The following is an 18,155-nucleotide window of genomic DNA, read 5'->3' as shown; positions in this document are numbered from 1 at the left end:
AGGGTCTCGTTAATCTAACTTACTTAGATCACTTCTCTCTTAGATTAAATACATTGCTTGAATTCCCTTATTGCTTAAACACATAATACAATAAATAATGATTAACAATAAGCTTTGCCCTTCATTAAACATATAATAGTTTAACACTGTAAGTATTCCAAAAGCTATTACATCAAATGAGTGGCTTTGTGGGCATACTTCCAACAAATTCTCCAGTTTCCAGCGAACTAGATGGCGATGCTAGCAACGGCGAACAGCGGCGGAGGTCCACTGGAGAAGAAGACAGAATATTCCGTTAAAGTTAACAGAATATTCTGACACCGTTACTGTTTAGCGGAATATTCCGTCAAAACTGATGGAATATTCCCTAGGGTCTCTGTCAATTTGTCAGGCACGTGGAGTCGAGTCCTACTTCCGGGTGGCGCATGCTTGACGTGTACGGATCCGTGACATCGAGTAGAATGTTTTTGTATACTTAAACCCTCCGTTTGAGCAAACTATAGGGGGATTTTCCTAGCCTTTTAGTGTATGTCCTAATTAATTAATTAGTAAAGTTATTTCACATATAGGTGAGACTTACCCTGAGGAGGTACAAGGGCAAACAAGGCTAGGAGGCTACGATCGATTGACGTATCAGTGAGTGTGCATTTGTTTATATATATATATATATTATAAAGCTTTATAGTTTCCGCAAATGTTTTGAGATTTATATTATGTAGATATGCCATGATTTATTTAATTTAAAAAAAATACTATTATGTCGTTGAGATTTATATATTGTCATGGCATGTTCACTTACATTATACTTGCTCATCATGCATGCTTGCACCAGTGTAGTACTCGCTCGGACCAGGACTTCACGTGTATGTTCACATCGCACCGCACGCTTAACTTAGATCCATTGTAGGTGCCAGTCATGTCGTACATGTTGCAATAAGCAACTCCGACTAGTACGTGATGCGCCTAGCGCCAATCTTCATGTGATTGTAGTATTAGAGCGTATATTATGATTACACCTAGTCCTGTTCCTGGCAGAACTTATTTGCATGAGCTCATGTGTAAGTATAGGTTGATAAGCACTTGATTTTACTTATGCTACAATTGAGATATTATGATTGGCATATTTCTGGATTTATTGTTGATTTACAGTTGATTACATACTTATATGTAGTATGATTTTATGGAAACTATACATGTTTTACGGCGAGGGGTTAGTATGTTAAAAAATAAATGTGTTTTATAAACCTTTGTTTTTGTCCACTCACCCTTCTGTTTTTTGCCCCTCCAGGACTTAGATAGTTGAACTCGTTGTGGCATACGAGGAATCTCTAGCGTATTCTGACATCTCCATAGATAAATGTAGAGGCTTTTTTTTTTTTTTTTTCCTAGTTGTGTATTAAGTACTTTGATTAGTTTCGACTACACTACTTTTGTCGTACTGTCATCTATGCTCTGAACATTTGTGTTTTATGTGTTCTTCCCACTATTAAGCACTCACAACTTTAGATTAAATAAATGTTAGTTTTGGTTTAAATTTATCCATATTTTTATGTTTCACTTTTCTTTTTGGTTACGTTACCTTCGAGTGTCGGCCAACATGCCTCGACTTGAAAAATAATGATTCTACATCATAAATAATCAACAATGTCAATAAATAATTAAATTAAAGAGTAAACTTGATATAAGTCCAATTTGTGAGTCATTATTCCGTTTAGTTGACTCTGTTGGATTAAGTCAATCTACTGATTATCCATATAAGCTTTTTTTATTATTTATTTTATTAAATTGTGATAAATGTCATGTCTTATTTATAGGTTATCTTTTACTCAATTTTAGGATTAAATATAAGAATTAAATATTAATTCTTCTTTTTCTTGCTCCTAATTAGCATTTTAAATTGTTATGGAAAATTTTATTTGAACCAATGTAACAACTCTACACCCAACTTAAACTTTAAATGTGAATTGTCATATTTGCCCTATTGTATAATCACCATAAAGTACAAAATAAAAATAACAATAAAACTAAAATTTATTAATAAATCCACACTAATAATTGAATCTTCACCATCACGCAATCTTTCCCTTACGTTATATTCTAGCTAAAACCCTAAGACACTCACATAGACAAAACCAAGCTATTTTTTACAGATGGACATGGATTTTGAAGTTTTGGAACCTTCAACTAAGGTATGAATTGATTTATGTGAGTTTTTTGTTTGATTTTAATTATTTTTGTTTAGGGTTTACAAGTGTATTGCTTGCAAAAAGTTCAATCACATTCGTACATAAATCTACAGCTCGAATATAAAATCATCACTAGCATCAACTTTTCTTACGCCATCTTCTTTGCATTGTGGACATGTTTAATTTTTAACAAGGTGACTAGTATTACTTGTATTCAGTGCACCTGCATCACTGCCCAGTGGCCCTGCACCCCTTAGACAATCCTTTCAGAAAGGAATCATCAGGCCACTAGCTAAATTTTCTCGAAGGCACCAACAACTTTGGGATGCTCAACCGCGTTGGATTTCTAAGTTTTCATTCCATCAATCAAATAAACAATTCACATGAAGTGATTGTTGGCTTCGTCTTCTTGCTCAGGTCCAGTATGTATACACTCATCCTCATATAGTTCACACTGGCTATTAAGAGAAAAGTTTGACAAACCATGGACGGAATGGAGCATAGAATAGCATAGACGGGCATATGATCGAAATGAAGCGTATTCACTCTCTCCGATTTTATCTTTCTTGATAACTGTACTGCTGGGGATAACTACTCCATTCATGATCCTCCATGCTGCACTCTCAATCTTCGTATGACAGCTTTTCATTTAATCAATTTAGTTTTGTTTTGAATTGGTGTAAAGATAAATTTATATTTTGAATTGGGTTTGTAAGGGTAGTTCAGGTAATAAATTTGGGTTTAAAAAGATTTTGATAGTTTAATTATTTTTAATATGGGTGTAAAAAGTAAGTTGGGTGTAAAAAGAGGTTATACGGTTTCAAATAAAATTTCTCTATTTTTATTCTACCTCCATCGCACGTTAACTGTGTTAACTTATCTATGCTATAGGTACTATATACATATATATATATCAGCATATACAATAATATGAATTTATAACTGTGGAAGATCAAATTTCTTCGAATCATTTTTATGCGGCAACCTCCATCTTTCGATCTGTCTCAGCCTTTATATGTCTGCAAATTAAATTAGTCTCTCTATGGCTTAAAACAAGCCCCTAGAGCATGTTATGACAAGCTCTTTCATATTTAACTCTCAGTTGGTTCTTAAACTCTCAATCTGATTGCTCATTGCTTGTGAAATCTGAACCATCTTTCGTGATAGTATTGGTATATGTTGATGATATATTGGTTATTGATCCTAATGCTTCTCTTTGCCAAGATTTTATCAAAATCCTCAGTGAATTGTTTTCTGTCAAGGATTTAGGTCCTCTACACTATTTCCTTGGCTTAGAAGTTCAAAGAACCACATATGGCATTTTCCTATCTCAGAGTAAATATGCACTGGATCTTTTTGTTAAAATCCACATGGAAGGCTACATCACTCATCTTGTTACTCAGAAGTCGGATCACATATGAACCTTGTTGTCCAATCCAAAGGAATACAGGTCGATAGTAGGAACTCTCAATTTCTTACATGCACTAGACCAAATCTCTATTTTGCTGCTAATCAAGTCTGTCAATTCCTACATTGTCCTAGGGATTTCCATTTTCAAGTTGTGAAGAGAATTTTAAGATTTCTGAAAGGTTATGTGGATCAAGGCTTATGGTTCAAACAAGGCCCTCTACATCTCACTGCATTCTTTGATGTAGATTGAGCAGACTATGTTTTTTTATATAAGGTTCACCAGTGGATATTGTGTATATTTAGGCACAAATCTTATTAGTTGTAGTGTCTGTTGCTCGTTCATCCACAGCGGCTAAATATAGGTCTCTTGCCCACACTACTACAGAACTAACATGGATATGCAAGATTTGTAGAGACATTGCTTTCCCACTTAATCAAATTCCTAAGCTATGGTGTGACAATGTTTCGGCAATATCATTGGCATCTAATCTAGTGTTCCATGCTAGGACAACAAAATATTTTGAAATAGATTACCACTACATCATAGAGCTTGTCCTTTCTAATTTACTCAAGGTTCAATATGTCAACACTCAGCATCAACTGGCAAACATTCATACAAAGCCACTGTCCAAAGCTAGATTTCAGTATCTTCAATCCAGGCTGTCACTTAGTCTTTCACCATTCAACTAAAGAGGTGTAAAGGAACAATTCATACTTAGCTGTTTAACAGTTTGTTTGTGCAGTTGTAGGTTTGTTATAACAGTTTTGTAACTAATCCTAGTTTAGTGAGTTCATTAGGTTTCATTAGTCACTAAGCTTTATTTTGACAAGTGTATAAATACTGTTTTGTAGTTTCTTATTCATTAATTAAGAAAGAAATACAACTGTTTCTTCCTTTTAGTTAAATGATTTTAATATATGGTCTAAGTTTCATATATGATGACATATAAATTTTCTTTTAACTATTTTTCATGAAAGTGGTTAGATTTTCATGTTTAAATATTCAAGTTAAAAATTTAAGTAAAGATGTGTAAATCAATAAATTTAATTAAAGTTAAAAAAATAAGAAAACTGGATTAAATCCGACAATAGCTCAAATTTTTAAACCTCGATCAAAATACCGGTAAATTAAATTAAAGAGATTAGAGCTAAACAAAGTTGAACAGAAGTCATGTCTTTTCAACGCTTAATCCTAAGCCCTAAAATAGGAGAGATTTTTCAGTAGGTCGGGAACACTGCCCGCTATGTCAAGTGTAATAATAGAATTGGTAAGAAATTTAAAAAACAAAATTCTAACTAATTATATTATGACACTTAATATACCGTGTTCTCGGCATACTATAAAATTTCTCCTAAAATAAATGTAAAGCAATTTTTTTACACATGCAAAATAGTGCATCAGCAACGAAACTACGCCTTTGATGTGCATATCTATACGCGCAAAAGGACTCAAGGCTTGAGTTCAATTTTCAACCCTTGTGACTCATTTAAAATTATAAACGATAGTAACTTACATGATACAAGTACACTGTTAATAACATTTCGTGCCAACATACATATATAAATTTTTTGTTCAGATATCCTTATTTATTTATATAAATTGCCACATAATGATGTAGTTATATTATAAAAGTAGTTCTCCTCACAAACAATCAGTTGCGATCGTAATTAAATGCACACCTCCTTAAGTACAGTTGGTATGCAACAGCCTTAGAGAGCAGTACTAGTGACAGTCTAGCAACAAGGTCATTCTTGGCCCTTTTAGCTGGAAGCCTTGAGCTTCCCGTTTACTTTTGATCGATCCATCTTTTTTTAAGGCTCAATTATTTATTGAACCGCGTACGGTCCATTAATTGTATCACCAGGCAGGCAAGTTGTGCCTTGCAACTCCTAAATTAAAGACCATGCACCTGATTAACTGTTAAGAACAATGCTGCATCTGCACGCATCATCCATACATGTTAAAGGAAAGAAATAAGATTTGCTTGATCGTAGGATCATATCAATTTTTTTTATAGAAAAATACGATATTTATTAAGTAGAATACAAAATGTATAACTATTAAGGATAGGGTGCATAATACGAGTCTCGATAAAAATCTTGTCAAGGATTGTAGTTGATATTTTGTATACATTTATCTAAAATGGATGAGTCGTAATTTGTGTGTGTGTGTGTGTGTGTGTGTGTAACATCTTGTATATACTTGCCTAAAATTGATGGGTTATCTAATCTGTATGAAAATAGCTTGCCTAAAATTGATGGGTTATCTAATCTGTATGAAAATAGCTCTCTTTGTGTACTATCATCATCAAGAAATCAATGGAAGATTTTCCTCATAATTCCCACATTCTTAGAATACCAGCTAAAACTGTCGTTTAAATCACAATGCATTAATCATCCGGCCCGCCGGGCCGGCCACGTGCTCGAGGTCACTACCCAACTTTTCAGGCTGTCGATGATCGACTCTTTAACAACTGCTAGTACTACTAGACAATCATGCCAAGGAAATTCAGAATAAGGCCGAACAATTCGGTTAACCAAATGCAGACATTGTTGGTGAGCAAAAATTTACCCAACAGGGCCCTCTTATTTATTTCCTTATTTACCACCAAAGAAAAATGGATGCTTTGTCCACCTATTATTTTATTTGTCTTATTTAGACCATATTTTCTATTTTGTAAACACAGATTGTAAAGTTTTAAACGACTATACGTAAAGTCAAATGGTTTTTTTTTTTTTTTTTTTGTTGATACTCGCATTCTAATAGATGAAAGTCTTGTATATAATGTTGCTTAATTAGAAGATCTTGTATATGTCTCCACTCAATTGCCAATCAAACACGAGCTAAATGCTCAAATTTTAACATGGTATCAAAATATATATGTTGCTCATCAGACTTAATGACTACATGTGTTCTCGCTTTGCCTAACAAAAAGTTTCTTTAAGAGTATCAAACATTCAATTGTTTTAAGTGCTTAAAATCATGGGTCTTACCGCCTATTTTAATTTGTTAGGACTGGATGCTTACATTTCCACAAGAAAAGTTAGCCACGTTAGAAATTCAATCACATGGGTTCCGTAGTCTTGCTTTTGCCTTTGTAATGTTTTAGCGATCTCATAAAACAGAACCTCCCCTTATTTGGAACCACTTGAACTTTTTTAGTTTATTTATCTCATTAGAGATCTGAAATCGTTTTCAACTACATTAGATTAATTAATTAATTAATCAATTAGATTAATTCAGTTTGGAATCATCATTTCCCTTGGATGTGTGGGAAGTTTATTTTTCTTTTGAACAATAACAACGAGATGGTGATGAAAGATTGAGACCATCCCCAATATGATAGGAAGATGCAAATGTCATATTTATATCTCATTCTATATTTTTGTGAGATGTAAATGAATGTTTTACTCCAATACGAGATATCTAAATTTAATATTTTATTTATTTATCTTTCGATTGGCAAGACCCACCACTAAACGATGCCAAAAAATATGTAAATTTAGTTTTATTTTTAAATTCTTCCGCCAAGATGCCTCTCTCAATTGGAGATTTTTTTTTTGCCAACCAAGAAATGCAAAATGCACATTTGAAGGTATTTTGAATGGTAGTTGCATCCTAGACCTATATAGTTGCCCACTCTCCTATTGCATAAAGCAAAAATAAGGAACCTAACCTCGAATAGATCGAGAATCCATCCAAACACCAATTGCAGTCAAAATTTACTTAAAAGAGAAAAGAAAAGTATATATATACATATATATAGACACACACACATACATACATATACAAATAAGAGAGACAAAAATCAAATCCTAATTAAAAAGAATACTTTCTAACAAACAAATAAAAGGTGTATAGTAAGCAGACTTAAGTTGACTTTGATACTTTCCCCACTAGCCCAAACTCAACGACCCCTTGGAGGGCCACCTCCCCAGCCCCAATCGACTGACTCAGGGTCCACATCCTCTGTTGTCAACATTATACATATACCAACACAAACGAAAACTACTGAACATGTATATCAATATCATCACGCAATAAAGTTATTTCATCAAGCAAACTATTTGATACTTTCCCCACTAGCCCAAACTCAACGACCCTTTGGAGGACCACCTCCCCCGCCCCAATCGACTGACTCAGGGTCCACATCCTCTGTTGTCAACATTATACATACATATACCAACACAGACGAAAACTACTGAACATGTATATCAATATCATCACGCAATAAAGTTATTTCATCACGCAAACTATTTGATACTTTCCCCACTAGCCCAAACTCAACGACCCCTTGGAGGACCACCTCCCCCGCCCCAATCGACTGACTCAGGGTCCACATCCTCTGTTGTCAACATTATACATACATATACCAACACAGGCGAAAACTATTGAACATGTATATCAATATCATCACGCAAACTATTGAACACGTACATCAATATCAAACCAGTACATCAATATCAAACCAGTTCATCAATATCATCGCGCAATCAGGTTATTTCAAAATAACAAGTTTTATCTTGATATTTTTGCAGCTCTGATATCATGAACATTCATCATAATGTATAACCCAACTTCACGTTTTTCGAATTTTAGATTCTACATAAATTATGTAAGCATTATATCTATAATTGTTGAATTATGTGAATTGATATTGCCATGAATTGCATCATATATCTGCTTATGCATTAAATTATATGTTGAATTAATTTGAAAAAAGAAAAGAAAAAAGGGGTTTCGTAAAACCCTAACATCACCAGCTCTATGCCGCGCCACCGTGCAAGCTGCCAGCACCAGGCCAGCAGCTTGTGTCACCTTGGCGGGCCTAGCCCAGCCACGGATTTCGAGGTAGCAAGCCTAAAACCAAATGGTGTGTTTTAGGCACCATCGTCCCCATCTAAACCCTTGGCCTGAAGCCCAGGCCCTCCCCCGGTCGATTTTTCAGACGAAAACACAACCAACAGTCATGTGATTTGGACAAAACTCATCGTTTTCGCTAACGATCTTCGAAATTCTAGAAGAATTTAGTGAGTTTTTCATAGGATTCACTCAAATCCTTTCAATTCTCACCACCCCCAATGTTGAGGTTCACCCTCCGTCGTCAAATCTTGATTTTCCAATGAAGCACGGCTTGCACCGACCATGGAACACCGTTTGAAGAGGCACCGTTGACCATCTCTAGCAAATACCCACACCCAGCGCCGCTTTGGTCCATCTTGCACAACACCCTTTTATTGGACCTTCTTGTACCTATTGCCTTGATCCATATCACCAGCCCTTTGGGCTTTCGTGATAACTCGGCCTGAGAACCAGTTGAGCTCTTCTAGGCTCCCACCGTCTCTCTCATGCACCGTGTCACACACAATCACAATTTATGTTAGTGTATGTTTGTCTGTGTTGCATTGGATCCCAGCCTTATCCGTACTCCCCACTGCACCCTGTTTGGGCCTATGCTTTGGACCCGACCATTTTGCAGCCCATTTTTCTGCCTTGGGCCTGTAGCCCAGATTTATTTTGAGGACTGATTAGCCCGTGCCTAACCCCATCCTAGTTTTTGGGCTTGGACCTCATGGTCCTCAATTTACTCAGCCCACCCGTGGGCTTTGGTCTATTATTTTGGGGCCCAAGTTTAAATGCCTATTTTTTTAGGCCCTATAGGTCTTATAATTTTTTCATCCACACTTTAATTTTTGGCCCGAAGTCTAAATAATTAATTCCATTATAATTATAGACTTGGAGTTCTATTTGCATATTTTATTGTTGCATATTTTTGTATATATATTTGTGTTTGTTTGCAGGATCATATGAACCTGAAGTTCATAATTATTTCGAAACCTGAAGTTTCTAGAAATATGCCTTGTTTGAAAACTTGAAGTTTTCCTTCAAAGCATCACCCATGAAAACCCGAAGCTTTTTAATGTAAATTTAAACTAATACATGTCTATTAGAACTTGAATGTTCTACTCCTATGTGAATGAATTGATTTTTTTTTTCTCCATTACACTAACCACATCTTGTCCATTTATTTTGTGATATGAACATGTTGAATTTGAACAAACTCGACTTTACCGCTTTGGAGGTCTCTGGAAGAAACTACCTCAAGTGGGTCCAAGATGTGAAGCTCCACCTCACCGCAAAGAATTTGCGTCCCGCCATTAAAGATGAGACGGACAACCAGGTTGGTGAAGTTGAGAAAGCCACCGCCATGATCTTTATTCGAAGACATATTCATGACGCACTACAAATCGAGTACCTTGCTGAGGAGAATCCATAATCATTATGGGCCGCTTTGGCTGATCACTTTGATTACCAAAAGGACATATTCTTGCCTGAAGCAAGACATGACTAGCAGCATTTGCGCTTCCAAGACTTTAAGTCTGTGAATGAATATAATTATGAAGTTTGTTGAATCCGATCACTTCTCAAGTTCTGTAATGAGACCTTGACCGAAGAGGATCTCTTGGAGAAGACCTATTCGACCTTCTCTGCAACTAATATTGTCATGTAGCAACAATTTAGGGCTCAAAAGTTCACTAAGTTTTCGGATTTGATCTTTGTTTTACTTCTCGCAGAAAAGCATAATCAGCTATTGATGAAAAATTATCAAGCTCGCCCTACTGGGGCGACTATTGTGCCTGAAACACATTATAGGACAAACAAAGGCCTAAAACGCCAAAATAGGCATGGTAAGGGCAGCCAGAAGCCACGCTGTCAAGGTGAACAGAGCCAAGGTTCATCTAAGAGAGAAAACCAAGCCCAGAAGCACCCTAACCTTGCTCATAAGGCCTCAAACTTCAAGAATAAGGGTGAAGCACCTGAAACCATGGATGCAAACATGTGCTCCCGCTGTGGTTCAAATGACCATTGGCCTCATGTTTGCTAAGCTCCCCAAAATGTTGTAGCTGAATATCATTCTCGTCGTAAGAAGTTTGAATCAAACTTTATGCAAGTGGATGAACATGAGAGTACCAAGATGGAGGTTTCTGACTTTCAGAAGGATACCACCTCTATGGAAGATTAGAATATTAGACATAAACTATTTTCCAGTTGAAATTTAGATAATGGGGCCGAATTCCACCTAGTGGCTGAACTCCCCCTTGTTTTTTAGTTTAATTTTGCACAAGTTTCCTTTATGTTTGGATTATTTGTTGGTGATTTGTTTTTGGATATTAAGTTTTTAATTAATTACTACCCTTGAATACTTAAATTATTTTGAATGGATATTTGTTTTAAGAACTTTTATGCATGTGACCAATTCAAACTAATTTTATTTCTAGGTATGACTAGTGGGAAAGTTAGTTATCTGGTAGATAGTGCAACCACGCACACTGTTTTGCATGAACGCATCTATTTCACTAACTTCATACTTAAGAATGCACATCTGACAACCCTCTTAGGCCCATCCAACCTGATCGAATGATACGTTAAGACACGTTTAATGTTGTCCAATGGTAAAATTTTGACCATTGATGAGGCACTATATTCTTCGCGTTCCGAAAGAACGTTTCAAGGACATTAGAGATAATAATTACCACGTTGAAACCTATGTAGAAAATTAAGTTGAATTTTAGTGCATCACATCCTACGAATATGGCTAGAAGCGTAGTCTAGAGAGGATGAAGCGTATCCCAAGTGGTCAAGTGGTCTGTATACTACGACCATACATCCTATAGAAAGCCACTATATGGTCGACCCTACCTCTGGGACCGCACATGAAATTACACTTTGGCATGATCATTTGGAACACCCTGGACGAACAACAATGCGTCGTATCCTCAAATCTTCACACAAGCATCCATTAACCGAAGTTTAGGTTCAATTCAAGGAATCGCATGTCAAACCTGCTTAATGGGAAAACTTATTATTAAGTCTTCTTATGACAAGATTCATTCGAATCTTCCTAGTTTTCTACAAAGGATTCAAGGGGACATTTGTGGACCGATTCACCCTCCATGCATACCATTTAGATATTTTATGGTTTTGGTTGATGCTTTCACACATTGTTTACACGTGTGCTTGTTGTCCACAAGGAATGCTGCATTCTCCAAACTGTTGGCTTAGGTTATCAAGCTAAGGGCTTACCATCCTGATTATCCGATCAAATCTATTCGATTGGATAATGCTGGAGAATTCACATTTAAAACTTTTGATGACTATTGCATATCGGTTGAGGTTGAAGATGAGCATCCAATACCCCATGTTCACACCCATAATGGCCTGGCAGAGGCATTCATTAAGCATTTACAAATGATTGCTCGATCGTTGGTTATACGTACCAAGTTCTCGATCGCTGCTTAGGGCTATGCAATATTGCACGCAGCCATGTTGGTCCGCCTGAGGCTTGTTGCGACCCAACCATACAACACCATTTAGTTGGTTACCGAATACGAACCTGACATATCGCATATGGGTATTTTTTGTTGTGTGGTCTGTGTGCCAAAAATAGGGCCTCAGCGAAGTATGGGAATCTATGTCAGATATGATTTGATTATTCGTTACTTAGAAGCTTTGACAAGTGATTTATTTACCTTCATTTTGTGGATTGTCACTTTTATGAGGCATAAGAACGCGAATTATCGTGGATGACTCCACTTTGTCTCATTTATATCCCTGTACCGCTCAATTTGAGACTGAAGTGCAACGCATATTAGATCTTCAGAGCATAGCTCAGAGCATGCCAGATGCTTTCACGATCCAACGTGAGTGACAAGATCACATATTACAGCTGCAAATGTGCTTGCAAAGATGGATGTACTAAATGTACGACGGACTTCCTTCCTGGAAGCCCGGAACATTATTTTGGTCGATCCACATACATTAGTGGCTAGCCAATCCTCTGCCCCTACACAAAAGTATGCAGACTACTTGGTTCAAATGATTTACACACTCAAAATAGGAAACCCACAACATATGCACTTAAAGAGCCTACCGTGAATTCGATTGTCACCTACTCATTCTATCCAACTTATGAGGAAATTCTAGATTACGGAAGCGTCATTGAAGAGATCAATCCATCTTCCGAGAATCATGAGATTTTGGTCCATTATGCTCGCTTGGATGATGATGTAGAGTGTAGCGGACAAAAACGAATTAAAATGATAAATAGAATGGATAGGTAGGGTCCACTATCTCCTAGTGTGAGCAAAAGCCTAAAAGCCCTATAAACTTTGGTTCTAGTACCAGTCTATAACATAGACACTAGAAAGAACGAAGTAACAGACTCTTACAAAGAGAAAGGCACATAAAAACGAGTTTACAACTCAAATATCAATATGATAATTCAAACAACTTCTCCCATTCTTCTTTACAAATACAAGCATTTATAGGCTTACAACTTAAAGTTAAAAATACGAAAAGACAAAAAATAAAGGCTTACATTATAACTCCTAAAAAACTAAATGATTTCATAAAATGTCATTAACCTAGGAATTCCATAAGCCACAAATATAAAGCTAGATACATGCATTATAACTCTAAAAATGCATGTATTATATTATAAAACTTAAATTCCAGCTGCCAGTAATTTTATGTAATAACGCCTTTAGTCCTTGGCCTGCATCATTCTCATGGGGTTTGATAGAATTCGTCCTCAAATTTGGACCATCATCTGATTTGGAGTGATAAAATTGAACTCTGTAGGTCCAAACAAATAGATATTTGGGGCATTTAATATTGACTGTTGAAGTGTGAAAAGCACCCTTAATAGCATACCTCGCAACCTTGACATTCTCTTTCATTTGATTTATAATGTCAACCAAAACTTTGAAAATTCTGAAGTAGAAGATTCCATATCAACATTTCGTTGAACCACACAAGAACTTTGACAGCAAACGTGATAAGTACCATATGGAAGACGATCAAACTCGGGAGGAATATCAAGATTTATGAGATAATCACCTGAATAATTTTCACAACATATTGGACATGAACTATCCAAGCAACGATCAAATATTGGAGGAAGGTCCAGATTAAGATCTTTATTTAATGGCATCTGCGACATGCTGAATATAGCGTAACCCTTAGATCAAGCTGACGTTCTGATACCAACTGATGCAGGGCGTAGCGGACAGAAATGAATTAAAATGATAGATAGAATGGATAGGTAGGGTCCACTATCTCCTAGTGCGAGGAAAAGCCTGAAAACCCTATAAACTTTACTTCTGGTACCAGCCTGCAACGTAGACACTAGAAAGAACAAAGTAAAAGACTCTTACAAAGAGTTTACAACTCAAATATCAATATGATAATTCAAACAACTTCTCCCCTTTTGTACAAATACAAGAATTTATAGGCTTATGACTTCAAGTGAAAAAATATGAAAAGACATAAACAATACAGGCTTACAGTATAACTCCTAAAAAACTAAATGATTTCATAAAATGTCATTAACCTAGGAATTCCATAAGCCACAAATTTAAAGCTAGATACATGCATTATAACTCTAAAAATGCATGAATTATATTATAAAACTTGAATCCCAGTTGCCAATAATTTTATGCAATAACGCATTTACTCCTTGGCCTGCATCAGATGATGTTTGGTGTAGAAATAAGATGATCATCGAAGATGCATTAGCATATGCAGTAGCTACTGAGATCATGTTAAACGATGATATTGAACCTCATTCCATTGATGAATGTCGACGTAGAACCGATTGGTCAAACTGGAAACAAGCAATCCAAGTCCAACTCGATTTGCTTGCGAAACATAAGGTGTTTGGACCTGTAACTCCTACTCCTCCATATGTGAAGCCCATTGGCTAGAAGTGGGTTTTCGTTTGGAAGCGTAATGAGAAGATCGAAATTATGCGTTACAAAGCTCATCTTATTGGGCAAGGTTTCTCACAACGCCCCGGGATTGACTATGACAAAACTTATTTACCCATTATGGATGTGATTACTTTTCGCTACCTGATTAGTTTGGTAGTTTCCGAAAAACTGGGTATGCAGCTGATGGACGTAGTAACTGTGTATCTCTATGAGGATCTTGATACGGAAATTTATATGAAAGTTCCCAAATGACTTACATTGACTGGATCAAATATTTCCAAACACCGAAACACACTCTCAGTTCGGTTGAGGCGTTCACTCTACGGTTTAAAGCAATCTGGAAGAATGTGGTATAATTGTCTGAGTGAGTATTTGACAAGTCAGTGATATGTGAACAACGAACTATGCCCTTATATCTTCATTAAGAAGTCGCATTTCGATTTTGTGGTTGTTCCAATATATGTCGATAACATAAATCTCATTAGAATTCTTGAAAAGCTCGCGAGAACTGCAGTGCACCTAAAGTCAGAATTTGAGATGAAAGATCTAGAAAAGACTCGATATTGTCTCAGTCTCGAGATAGAGCACCATTCGGATGAAATTTTAGTACAACAATCGAACTACACCCATAAAATGTTGTGTTGTTTTAACGAAGATAAAGTAAAGACTTCAAGTACTTCTATGGTTGTTCGATCGTTAGATGCAAAACGAGATCCCTTCCATCCGAAAGAGGATGATGAAAAGATTTTGGAGCCTGAAGTTCCTTATCTAAGTGCGATAGGCGCTTTATTATACTTAGCTCAATGCACAAGACCCGACATCTCATTCGTTGTTAATCTTTTAGTAAAATACAGTAATGCACCAACATGCAAACACTGGACTGGTGTTAAAGACATTTTATGCTACCTTAAGGGTACTACAGATCTGGGCTTGTTCTATCCCTACGGATCCTCGAGTAATGCCACAACCCCTTTATAACGAGTCAATTCTCACCTTGTTGGTTATGCTGACGCATGATACTTATTTGATACGCACAAGGCGCATTCCTAAACGAGTTATGTCTTTACCGTTGGAGGCACCGTAATTTCTTAGAGGTCAACTAAAGAGACTTTAGATGCCACTTCATCTAACCATGTTGAAATTCTTGCCTTACACGAAGCAACTTAAGAATGTTTTTGGTTGAGAGCGGTTGTGGACCATATTCGAAGCTCTTACAATATTTACCCTGTTGTTGATGTCCCAACGATGATTTATGAAGACAACGCAACATGCATCGAACAGCTCAAGAAGGGTTACATTAAAGGAGACAACACTAAGCACATTGCGCCGAAGTTCTTCTTGTCGCATCAACAACAAGAGCATCAGAAGATTGAAGTCACACAAATCCGTTCATAAAACAATCTGGCTGACCTATTCACCAAATTACTACTGAAGGCAACGTTTCAGAAGCTTGTTCAAGGAATTGGAATGCGTAAACTTTTTAAGTTGTAACATTGCTAGTTCTCTTTGGAATTGTGTCAAATTTAGGGGAAGTATCTTGAAGTGTACTTGCTTGATCTTAAATGTACTCTTTTTCCCTACAATTAGGAACATTTTTCCCACTGAATTTTTGCTACCTAACGAGGTTTTCACGAGGCACCCACCTTGGGTTGATCATATCCATGATGACGTACTCTAGACGTTTCATTTGACTTTGCATTACTCACGTATTTTTTCTTAGACTATGGATTTTGTCCTTACTCAGGTTTTTACCATAGCCTTAGGGTTTTTTGTGAGACTTGGTTCTTTATGCAAGTGCCTACCTTATTGAGAATAACGTGTTCCCAGAAACAGTGCCGACGAGTCGACTTTATCAACCTCTACATGATGCCGAATCTACTTGAATATTTACATACTCAAGGGGAAGTGTTATAAACTTCTTATTTAAGTGTGATTGTGTAAATCCTAGATTAGATTTGATTCTAGTTATTCTTTCCTATTAGGACTTGTATTCCTTGGAGGAGAAAGATTTATTCTCTCTCTTATTACTATAAATAAATGCATTGCGTAAGGGGAATAACACATCCTCTACACAACCTTACAAACACCTCTCTCTATTCTCTTTTAGTGTCGTCGACCTTCTCTCTCCTTGTCAGTCAAATATAGGCCACAACACTAAATATACCTTTTCTACTTTTTTTTTTTTTTGTTTTTTTTTTTTTGTCAAAGGTAAAATTTAAAGGATACCAATACAACAAATTTACACAAAAAAGAGCCCAACACAAGGTTTGAAGCCTAAAATAGAGAAACCTTAGTAGATTACTAACTCTGCTGCCACTGAAGTACCAACCATCCAATGTGAACAAGAACCCATTGTTGATGCTTGAGATCAAACCAAAAGCCCTATAATCAAAGAAGAAGAAAAAGAGTTCAACTTCCTTCAACAAGGCCCATAAAGATTGTCGATGGAGCTACAGAGGAAAGAAAGCTAGTGAGACGAGACATCCTACAAGCAACAGTGTCAAATATGGAAAATATAAGAAATATGGTGGTATAAACATCTGAGCCCGAGCTTTACAAACATTCTGATGTAGCTGCTAGAGCTCTACAAAACCTTATGATAGAGCTGCAATAAATCGCAACAGTTAGAAATGGATGCATATAAAAAAAGTTGTGAGGTCGAGGGAGGATTCAATCGATTGCGATAGATAGAAAAATGATTGATAAGAAACATGGACGTTAAAGATCAACGAGGATCAGAAGATGGGGAATGAAGGAAATGAGGGTTTCCCAATCGAGGGCTAAAGATGGTTAAATTAAAGGTAAAAGGGGATTGGAGGATAGGGATAATCAGGCTGAAGAGGAAAGGAAAAAACAGATAGATAAAAAAGGAGAAAGAGGAAAACAAAAAGAAAGAGAACTGCTATCGACCCTGACTACAACTAGGGTCGATCGCTGAACGAAACAATGAAACGAAGAATACTCACACAAAGTGAGAATGACTCTTAGAGCAAGAGAAAGACTCTAACCGAACAGAAGATAAGTGAACTTTTATTGTGTATGATCAAACGACTACATTTAAACTTTCATTTTTCTTGCTATTGATTATCAATCTTTAGTGATTATTTGGTACCCTTCTTGAATTCAAACTTTTATGGTAATAAATATTAAGTAATCTAGCAACCTTCATCATTAAAAAAAGGGATCCAAGAAGGATACCAAACACGTTTATGTACGATTTTGAGATTCATGTTACAAGCTTTGAAATAAATATAATTTTGAGTGATAAAAATTTGATTAATCTTTTTTGTTTTGTTGGTAAATTTGATTACGCTTGAATGTTGTGAGTTTGGGCTGAGACTGGTAGCGTGAACTTGTAACTTAGCAGCATGATAATTGCTCAAAAGTGCATGTCTAATGTGCTTTGTTTATACTTGGTAAATGTTTTTCTCTAGTAATTTCTCGACTTAGCTTTTTATTATGTATAACTGGTCAAGTAGGATTTATATCTAATTTGTTTATTAATTTTGACTTGTGTTATATTAATTTCAATGTGCAATACCATAAGAATGATGCAAGGCAATTAAAGAATGAGGCACATGACAATAAATTGGTGATTAAGCTTTTGTCGGTTACAGAAACGAAATGAAGCCCACACGAGAAGACAAAGACCAAGGAACAACTAAGTTATAATTGCCATTGGCATTTATATATTAATAATGGGTTGATGAATGACCATTATTCAAGAAGAATATGATGGGAGGATGGCTGCGGCAGCAGCTCAATATAATCTCCATTTGATTGTTT

At 36.2% G+C, this 18,155-nt stretch overlaps 1 long non-coding RNA gene and 1 pseudogene across 1 annotated transcript; both read left to right on the top strand.

Moving 5' to 3' along the window:
- Positions 1–2,072: 2,072 nt before the first annotated feature.
- LOC148697241 (uncharacterized) lies at positions 2,073–3,030 on the top strand. Its single transcript, XR_015961193.1, has 2 exons — positions 2,073–2,189; positions 2,405–3,030. It is a non-coding gene; the product is annotated as an uncharacterized LOC148697241 (long non-coding RNA).
- Positions 3,031–9,640: 6,610 nt separating this feature from the next.
- LOC148697240 (uncharacterized) lies at positions 9,641–10,483 on the top strand (annotated as a pseudogene).
- Positions 10,484–18,155: the final 7,672 nt, after the last annotated feature.

Source organism: Pyrus communis, chromosome 4 (assembly GCF_041283825.1).
Source record: "Pyrus communis isolate YQ-2024b chromosome 4, ASM4128382v1, whole genome shotgun sequence".
In the NCBI taxonomy this organism is placed as follows: domain Eukaryota; kingdom Viridiplantae; phylum Streptophyta; class Magnoliopsida; order Rosales; family Rosaceae; genus Pyrus; species Pyrus communis.
This window is presented reverse-complemented; position numbering and strand designations above follow the sequence as displayed.